The 8,933-nt window shown below is 55.9% G+C and overlaps 1 protein-coding gene across 4 annotated transcripts in view; it reads left to right on the top strand.

Moving 5' to 3' along the window:
* The first annotated feature begins 5,771 nt into the window (after window positions 1-5,771).
* The window catches only part of LOC101286910 (tyrosine-protein kinase ZAP-70), a 30,340-nt gene continuing 27,178 nt past the window's right edge, over window positions 5,772-8,933 (top strand). The window contains exons 1-2 of one of the 4 annotated variants that reach the window (XM_033401864.2): window positions 5,772-5,886; window positions 6,129-6,217. The gene's annotated coding sequence lies outside the window, so the exon portion shown is untranslated. Of the gene's footprint in view, window positions 5,887-6,022; window positions 6,218-8,933 lie in introns of those variants that run through there. The other 3 variants (XM_033401865.2, XM_049695844.1, XM_012535985.3) reach the window with 3 other exon arrangements.

Raw genomic sequence — 8,933 nt, 5'->3', positions numbered from 1 at the left:
GGGATTGTGTTTAGGGCATCAAGGGAAGTGCACAGTGGTGGGGCAGACCCTGTGGTTTGTGGCTGGCAGGTTTGCAGTTTCCTGGGGACAGCTGGTGGGGAGCCCTGGACCCCCTGGATCCCTGGGCCCGTCTTATGCTGGTCTGGGCAGCATCACTCAGCAGCCGCCCAGAAGCCCTCACCACCAGGGAGGGAGGGACCATGGGAGGAGGCGAGGGGAAGGCACTTCCTGAGAGCCTTCTGTAGAAACCCCCTGCCAGCCAGGCCTAGCGCCCAGGGGGTGGGGGTGGGGGTGGAAGGAGAAGCATTGGGTGGGAGGGGGTGAGAGAATAAGGTGCGGGAGGGGGAAGGGGTGGAATAAGGTGAAGGGCAGGGATGAGAGAGGAAGGGGGGGCTGACAAAATGTGTTGAGGAAGAGGAGGGCTCGGGAAGAGTAAAGCAGGAGGGTGGGGAAGGGGAGAAAAAATAAAGAGGGGGGGCGGGTGGGGGAGGAAAAAGCAATAAGGGGGTGTAGGTGGGAGAGTAGAGAAATGGGGTGATGGAAGGGGAAGACTTGGATGGAGGAGGGGGTGGGAGCAAGGAGGGGGGAAGGAATAAAGAAGGAGGGGGCTGGGGAAGAAGAACGGGGAGACTTGCGAATGTGGCAGAGGGGTGGGGGAGGGGCTCTCCCTAGTCAGCATCGACAGCATCAACAACAGTGTTACTATTGAGCGCTGGTCCCCACTCAAGCAAGCATTTAGTGGGCACCCCCCTGTGCCAGACACAGTGCCCTGGGGGCAAATACATCCCGACTCACACGCCCTCCCAGAGCTCTGCTGGGAGATAGCATGGCCCTGCCCTTGGCCTCTGTGATCCACCCCCTTCCGTCATGGTGTGGGCACGATCATTCCCATTTCATAGACAAGGAAACTGAGGCTAGAGAGGGGAAGAGCAAAAGTTCTGTGAAAGCAGGGCCCTGGTTACCCCAGGGGGGAAGCTGCCTCATAGGTCTCTGAGTGCCCGGCCAGCCATTTCCACCCGAGGTCCATCTGCTCCAGACTTCACCGCCACGGCATTTCCCAGGCATGCTCCCCAGGGAAGCTGGGCCCAGCTGGACCCCAATACTTCTCTGAGCCTCAGTTTCCTCATCTTGGCAACGGGGGTAAGAAGTTACCTCCTTTACAGGGCTGTTGGGTGGTTCATTCAGCAAACATTTTTTGAGCTCTTGCTGTGTGCCAGGCACTGTGCTGGGCTGGGCGCTGGGGATGCCGAGGGGAGCACGTGGATCAGCTGCCCGACAGCAGGCTGCTGGAGTCCTCCTGAGCGTGGAAGGAGATGTGGCTGTCAGGGCTCGGGTATACAGCAGGCACACCGTAAATGCCAGATTCTTCCTTGAGCTCCCGACAGGTTGTACACCTGTCCTCATTCCATCCTAATCCAGACCTCTCAGGACCCCAGACCTGAGAGGCAGGCCACCCTCCCACTGGCCTCCTACCCCTACCTCAGCTTCCATTTGAGACAAGTTGGGGTCATGTGCCTCTAGCCTCCACCAGCGGCCTCCCCAGCCCCGTGGGCCCACTGGGAGCCTGCCCTGAGCGGTCTCTCCCTCTTTCTCTATCAAAGAGGTGGTTTCCTTTGTGTTCCCAGTTTGCTCAGGGCTTCCACCTCCAGCTCAGTGGTTGGTCCAGCCAGCCTGGCGTGGTGGAGGGTGACCACCACACAGCACAGGAGATTTCAGGGCTGAGCCTTGTGGAGGCTCTGGGCTCCATTTGAGCCACCAGACCTCAGGCTCTGCCATTTACTAGCTGTGAAATCTCAAGCTTCAGTTTCCTCTTCGCCTCAGTTTCTGTATCTGTAAAACGGGGCTAACCTGCTTCTTGTGGCTGTTGTGAGCATTAAATGCACCTTAGCTGGGGTCAACACACAGGAGTGCTCAATATAAATGAATAAATAAATCTTAGCTGTTATGATTGTTCTGCAAAACTGTGGCTTTTTACCTGTCCAGCATCCTTCCAGCCGTAGCCTCCAACTTCCCTTTGGGTTCTTCTCCCCGGTCTCAGTGTGGTGTGGATGGGCTTTGTGACTGGGTCCTAAGCCACTCTCACATCCAATCCGCTGGTTTCAGGGACTTGGTAAGGGATGGACATGTGATCCACTCAGCCAATGAGCTGTGATGGAGCTTTTGCTGGGAATACTGAGAAATAGATGTTTTCTCCTGAGTGGGATTTGAAGCTGAGTTGTTATCTTGGACCCCGGGGAGAAAAGTTATCTGAGAATAAAGTCAACAGATAGAGGAGGTAACAACCCTGAGGCCATCATTTGAGCCTTGAGTAAGTTGTTCCTGAAGCCCATACCTGAGCTTTTCATCCATCATGCTATATTTGTTAAACTCCATTATGTGCCAACTGCGACTCTAGTTGCTGGGGATGCAGCCAGGAACAAGATAATCCCCACCTCACAGAGGTCCAGTCTTGCCCCCGGGCCTTTGCACCTGCCGATCCCTCTGCTTGAAATGCTGTTCCCCCAATATCTCCATGGCTCCCTCCTGTACCTCCTTCAAGTCTCGACTCACAGGTTATCCCCTCAGTGAGGCCTGCCCTGACCCCTCTGTTCAAATTCACACACCTGTGAACCTCTTCTACCCTTTCCTGATTTATTTCACTCCTTAGCGCTTGGAGCCACCTGATATACTCCATGGAATACTTGATTATTTTGTTACTTCTCTGTCTCCCCCACTAGACTGTCAGCTCCACAAGAGAAGGGATTTTCATCTGTGTTGTTGACAGCAGCTCCATAGCGCCTAGAACAGAGTGTGGCATAGAGTAGGTACTCAGTGTTGAATGAATAGGGAGCCCCCGAAGGCCTATCTGAAGAGATGACATTGTCATTGCGGTTTGGACGTTTAAGAAGAGCGGTCCATTTGATGACCCCCAGAGGAGGGCACAGCATATGGCTGCTATAGCAAATTGATTCTCTTCTGACTTAAGCCAGGTTGGATTCATTTTCTTTTTTTTTTTTTTGCGGGGGGTGTCACTTTCAACCTTTAGAATCCTAAATTGCTCTTGGAAGGATGCTGTACTCAAGAGCTACGCCCTGGAGGGCTCAAGGAAATCCTGTTCCTGCCCTTGGACATGCAGTCAGTAGCACACTATCGAAATTGGGGAAACGGAGAGATGATGGTGGTGGTGATGATGATGGCGATAATGGAGCATCTGCTTTGATGCTCATGAGGTGGGTACCACTATCATCCTCATTTCCTGAATGAGGAAACTAAGGCACAGAGAGGTCAAGTAACTCGCTCAAGGTCCCTCAGCTCTAAGTGGAAGAACCGGACAAGAACAGCAAGGAGGTAAATGTCACGTTGTCTGACCACCCAGAGGAAAGGTGGGTGCTGCACGGTTGAAGACACCCAGGTGGGAGGGCATTCGGTAGGGGCCCTGGGGGCATCACTGCGCTGAAATGTGAGTCTTCTCTGGCAGCCTGAAACATCCACCCCAGGGCCCACCTGCCGGGTGTTACCCCTGCAGTGGCCTGGCGTCTTTTTGGCTGTGGAACCAAATCTGGCCGGCTCAAGGGCAGGTGAAACCAGCACAGAGTCCCACCCCACCCAGTCTGAGGATGGGGAAGGCTTCCTGGCGGAAGCGGCATTTAATCAGAGACCTGGAGAAGGAAGAGTCAAATGGAGGAGAAGAGGTGGGGAAAGAGAGTTCAGGCGGGGACCAGCTGGGCAAGGGCCCGGGGTGGGGGTGGGGGTGGGTGTGAGTGATCAAATTCTTCTGAGGCTCTTCGCATGTCTAGAGTGAATATTTACCCAGACCCACGCTGGGCAAACGCACTGCAACTTTTCCAGCCCACTGTTCCATCCGCTCTTTTGTCTGCACATTCAAGAGACGCATCCACCACCCTCCACTTTGGCAAAACACATGGCGTTATCTGCAGGCCAATCTCGGAACTGTCTGAGCACCCAGCTGGCCTGGGCCCCTCAGGACGTGGTCTCTGAGATGGAAGTGGGTTAGAGGGTTGCTGAGCCAGTGCCTTGCAGAGGCTGGGAACCCCTTTCTCAGGCCTGAAGACCCCAGAGACAGCAAGCCCCAAATGCTGCTGCCCCTCGGGCACCCCACAGGCGGCCTGCTCAGCTTCCAGCTCTCTGGGAGGCCGGCCCCACAGGGAGCTATTTTGCAATCAAGCTTTCCTCCTCCCATGTCCACCATGACCTGGGCTATGGGGCCAGACTGCCCTGCTCCCATCACGCCTGGCCACTTGGAGTCGGTTGTTTAACCTCTCTGGGCTTCACTTACCTTATCTGGAAAATGGATTCAATGGGTTAAACTGTAAACCGCTCACAACCTTGTGTGGCACGTAGTAAGTGCTCAGTAAGTGCTGCTATTATAATTGTAGCTTATGTGGTTCTGCTGCTGTGATTTCTCTCCTCTTCAGTTTGCTGGGGCATTCTTCTCTCATTACCCCAGGAAAGGAGCATCCAGTATGGAAACAAAGATTTTATTCTGCCTCCTGAATTTCACGATGTCTGTGGGGAAAGGGAGCTCTTCTAACGAAAACAGTTTTGGGAGAAATCTATGTAGGGGGAAAGTACCCAGCCTGAAGCTTAGAAAAAAGATTTCCTGAGTAGGAGGGGGGATTTAGGGAACTGGGGGGTAGTAGAGGCTGGGGGAGAGGGTCCCAGGAAAGGAGTCCTGGGGTAAAGCATGAAGGAAATGCCAGGCCAGTTGGGGAGCTGAACCCACGTCCCCCAGGGCGCAGGTGCAAGAGAAGAAAGATTTTTTTGGTCTCAACGGTGGGCCTAGGACAGCCCATGTAGGTCCCCAAGGCCCCACAGGTGACGAGCCACTGAAGAGGTGAGAGAGCCCCCAGAGCCTCAGGGCAGTGGGGGTAGATGGGGCAGAGTGGATTCCAGGACAGGCCCGGCCTTGCAGCCCGACAGCTCCGTGGGCCGCCGAGGGAGCAGATGTTAGATGTGGTCAAGTGGTCAGAGGGTGGGTGAGTGAGGAGGAGAAGAGGCTGAAGAAGAGGTTGTGAGCAGCGCAGGAGGTGGTCAGGTGCAGTGCAGTGTGCACTGCAGCCAGGTGCAGTGCACGGGGCTGGGCTGGGATCGGGTGCGTGCTGGGGGACACACCATCTCCGTGTCTTGACGACATGACCGATCCTTCTTAGAAGCCATCCCTGACACCCCCAGGCTGTGTCGGGCTCCTCTGTGTATACACAGTGTCCAGGCTTCTGCCTTCCCAGCCCTGGTCATCCTGGTGACCCAGCTGGCCCCTCGCCTAGACTGTGAACCATCTGAGGGCAGGCACAGGGCTGTCGTTGTTGACCTGATGGCTGGCACACAGGAGGTGCTCTGACCTTTGCGGTGTGGACCTACTTGGGAGGTTTATCGTCTCTCCGGCTTTAACCTGTCTGTGGAATAAATAAATCACTCATATGAGCAATTCAGCCAGGGACAGGCCCCGGGTCCATGTCCCCTTGGGAAGGGAAAGTGGGGGCATTCCAGTTTCCAATGAGTCCTGGGGATCCCCCTCCCACTGCCACTACCCCACCCCCATTCCGGCACACAGCTCCCCTCCCTTACCCTCTCCAGATTTAGGGGATGCTGTTGGGATCATCATTCTAGCATAACCCCTGCCTGCAGCTCGCCTCATTCCCCCCACTGCTGGGCAGGCTCTGCTTGGCCCCGGAAGTGCCATCTGCCCTCCCTGGAGCACATGGCTTGCGATTTTCCTTGAACACAGCACTTTGTGACTTTGACGTAAACTTCAAACACAGCCCCCTTTCCTGTCTTCGCATCAAGGAAACAGGCTGAGTTTCAGAGAAAGGCGCTTCCAAGAGCACATCAGGCCTTCCGGGCCAGTCCCTGCCCAGCTTGGCTGCCGTGCTCCGCTGGGGTGTCCAGGTGAGTGGCTGGCCTCCGGCCTTCTGCCTCTTTCTTGCCAGCACGGCCACCGCAGGGGCTTCCGGGGCAGCCAGCAGAGGGTGACTCAGATTCCCCACCCCCTCCACCCCGAGTGAGAAACCCTGGTGGGGTATGACCTCCTTACCCCTTGCCAGGGTGTATGAGTGGGTGGTTAGCCGGTGGTGGCTTCAGGCTGGGGGCTCGGGCTGCAGAGAAGCCCAAGTTAGTTTCTCGGACCCCAGTTCTTCATCTAGAAGCAGCTGTCTGTCGGCTTTGGGACCAGAGACCTTGCAGGTGGCCTGTGCCTCCACACCTGTCAGCACATCCCCAGGTAAGTCATCCCAGATGGGGCAGCACCCAGCCGCCATCTCCAGGGGTGGTCTGGGTCTGGTGAAGGAGGACAGAGTCAGGAGGACACTGTGGTACCAGAAGGGCTGTAGGACCGAGGTGGGTGACACCCAGCTGGGAAAGGAAGCAGACACGACCTGTGGCCACCCTGAGGGAAGGAGGTCTCGCTCCAGCGGGCCCGCCGAGTGGTAGTGGACGCCTATATCCAGGGGCCACAGAGGTGCCTGCTCAGTCCCTAGCCTCCTGCAGGGCCCCATCAGTGCAGCAACCTTGACTTCAGGAAGCAGAGAAAACTCCAGAGAAAGCAAACGTGTGCTCTGTCCCCCAGGGCCGTGAATATGAGGGTGGCTCAACAGGGCTGTGAACTTGAACATCAAAATGCCGGATGATTCCCATGAGGGGACCCAGGACAGGCTCCAGCCATTTGTAGGGGAGCTCAGGTTAAAGGGGAAACAGAGATGTGAAGAAGGAAACAGCTCGAATCCTGCTCAACCGCTGTGTGTCCTTGGCAAGTTGCTTGGCCTCTCTGAACCTCACGTTGCCCATGTGTTAAATGCAGATGCAAATGTTGGCAACTAGTAGGTGCTTGGCTCCTGACTGTGGGGTGAGAGGTTGGGAAAGGTGTCCCAAGCAGGAAAGGGTCTTGGCAGGAAGGAACAGGGGTTCGTGTGGTGAACGGCTCAAGATGAGCTTTGTCGCTCTTGTCTTAGCCACGGCAGCAAGCGCACGGTAGGTGCTTAATAAAGCTTTGCTGAGAGATTAGGGTCGGGGACTCCTGCGCTGGAAGGTCCTTGGGTATCACCTGTGAGGGCTCTTACCCTGCCAGTGCAGAGCTGCTTTTTCCTGTTGTCGCCTGTCCTCCAGCCTTGCCACACAGCCCTGGCAGGGACGCTGGGCAGGCAGGCGGCCCAGCTGGATGGCGTTTCGTGTACACCCTGGAGCCAGGAGGCCGATTTGAGGCCTGGCTCTGCCACCTACCCTGTGTGCCGTGTGACCTTGGGCAATTTCCTCCTTCTCTGAGTCTTCAGGTGCCAAATCCACAAATCCTCTACACACAGCATCCTCTCGAGGATTCGGCGAGTGAATTTCTCTAGAGTGCCTGGCACACAATAGTGCTGTATAAGCGTATTGCTAAAGTCCTAATTATGACCACTAGCTCTGGGCGGGCTCATAGCTCCCGGAGACTCTCCTGGGGGCTGCAGCAACCAGACCTCTCCATGCTGGCTGCTCCCCGCCGCACCCCAAAGCATAGCGTTAAGGAAGTGCTTCTTAACTGGAGCCAGTTTTGCCTCCCCCATGCCTGCTGGGGACATTCAGTGCCATCTGGAGACATTTTTGCTTGTGACTCAGGGGGTGTTACTGGTCTCTAGGAAGACAGAGGCCAGGGGTGCTGCTGAACACCCTACAATGCACGGATAGCACCGTGCGGTCCCCACTGTCAGGCTCTGTCCTCCTGACTCATCCCACCTTTTCTGTCCCCTAAGTCTTTTCCCATCTCCTGTTACACAGAGCCTGGCACCCAGAGAGGGATAGCTCCTTGCAGAGGTTACACAACCCTTAGAACGCCAGCAGCAGAGGTTGAAATCGCTGGGGAGTGGTGGCAGTGGGGACTGATCTCGTGGCATTATTCAGTCAGTTGGTCAACAGATAGAGTCTGTTTGAGGCCTGAGGACCTGCTTCCAACCCCCAACAGGCCAGCACTCTTTACCCTGACAGTTGAAGGCAGCTCAAAGTGCAGCGACACCTGGGCCAGGCAGGCGTGGGAGCCCCTGGGGACCCAGATCAGAGCCGTGGATTGCATTCTCCCAATGGCCACGCACTAGAGTGGCTAGTGCTGGCTGCTGGTCAGAGAGACCTGAGTTCAAATCCTGACTGCCACTCACAGGCTACATGATTCTGAACATGACATTAACCTCTCTGAGCCTCAGTTTCTTTAGCTGAGGAATGGGGATAACAGTTCCCATTTGATGGAATTGCGGTGAGGATTAGATTAAATGGATAATGCTCAGAAGAGGTGTCGTAAAGTCTTCGGTACAGAGGCTATTGTTATTGTTGCCCGCTTGACAAATATTTGTCGGGAGGAAGCAGGGGCTATCGTGAAAACAAGACGGGCATAGGCTCTGCCTTGGGGAGCTCATGCTGGCCAGAGTCGGTGGAGCAAACAGACTGATCATACGTGGCCACCAGGGCTGTGATGCGGGAGGACGGGGCCCTGGGAGAACAGAGGAGGTGCCTGACTCAGCTGGGGAGGGAGGGGGGAAATCATGGAACACTTCTGGGTGGAAGGGACAGCTGAGGGTGGCCTGGAGAAGGGTGTGGGCACTGTTCCAGGCAGAGGGAACAGCCTGTGCGAAATCTCCGATTGGTCCTCTCCTCTCCCACCACTGGTTAGTGGAGGAAGCCGCTAGATCCTCCGTTCACTATTCTCTCCTAAGGAGGCCCCCACAGCCCCTCATCCCTCATCAGGCTGCCAAATTCCAAGGACCTGCAGAGGGGTCTCCACCCACCACAGCGGGCTGCATACCTTCCCAGGTACCCCAGTATCAGTAGCCTCTGCCCACCACGAACATTTATGGGGCACCTACGATGTGCCTGGCTGGTATAGGCAGGGGCAGGAGACCATGTCCACTCTCACCGTGCTTCCATTCTAGCAGGGGACAAAGATCCTGTGGCAACAAGTTGACGGTACATCACATTTT

This window comes from Orcinus orca, chromosome 13 (assembly GCF_937001465.1).
Source record: "Orcinus orca chromosome 13, mOrcOrc1.1, whole genome shotgun sequence".
In the NCBI taxonomy this organism is placed as follows: Eukaryota; Metazoa; Chordata; class Mammalia; order Artiodactyla; family Delphinidae; genus Orcinus; species Orcinus orca.
Note: the sequence above shows the minus strand (reverse complement) of the source record. Positions and strands in the feature narration are given on the sequence as shown.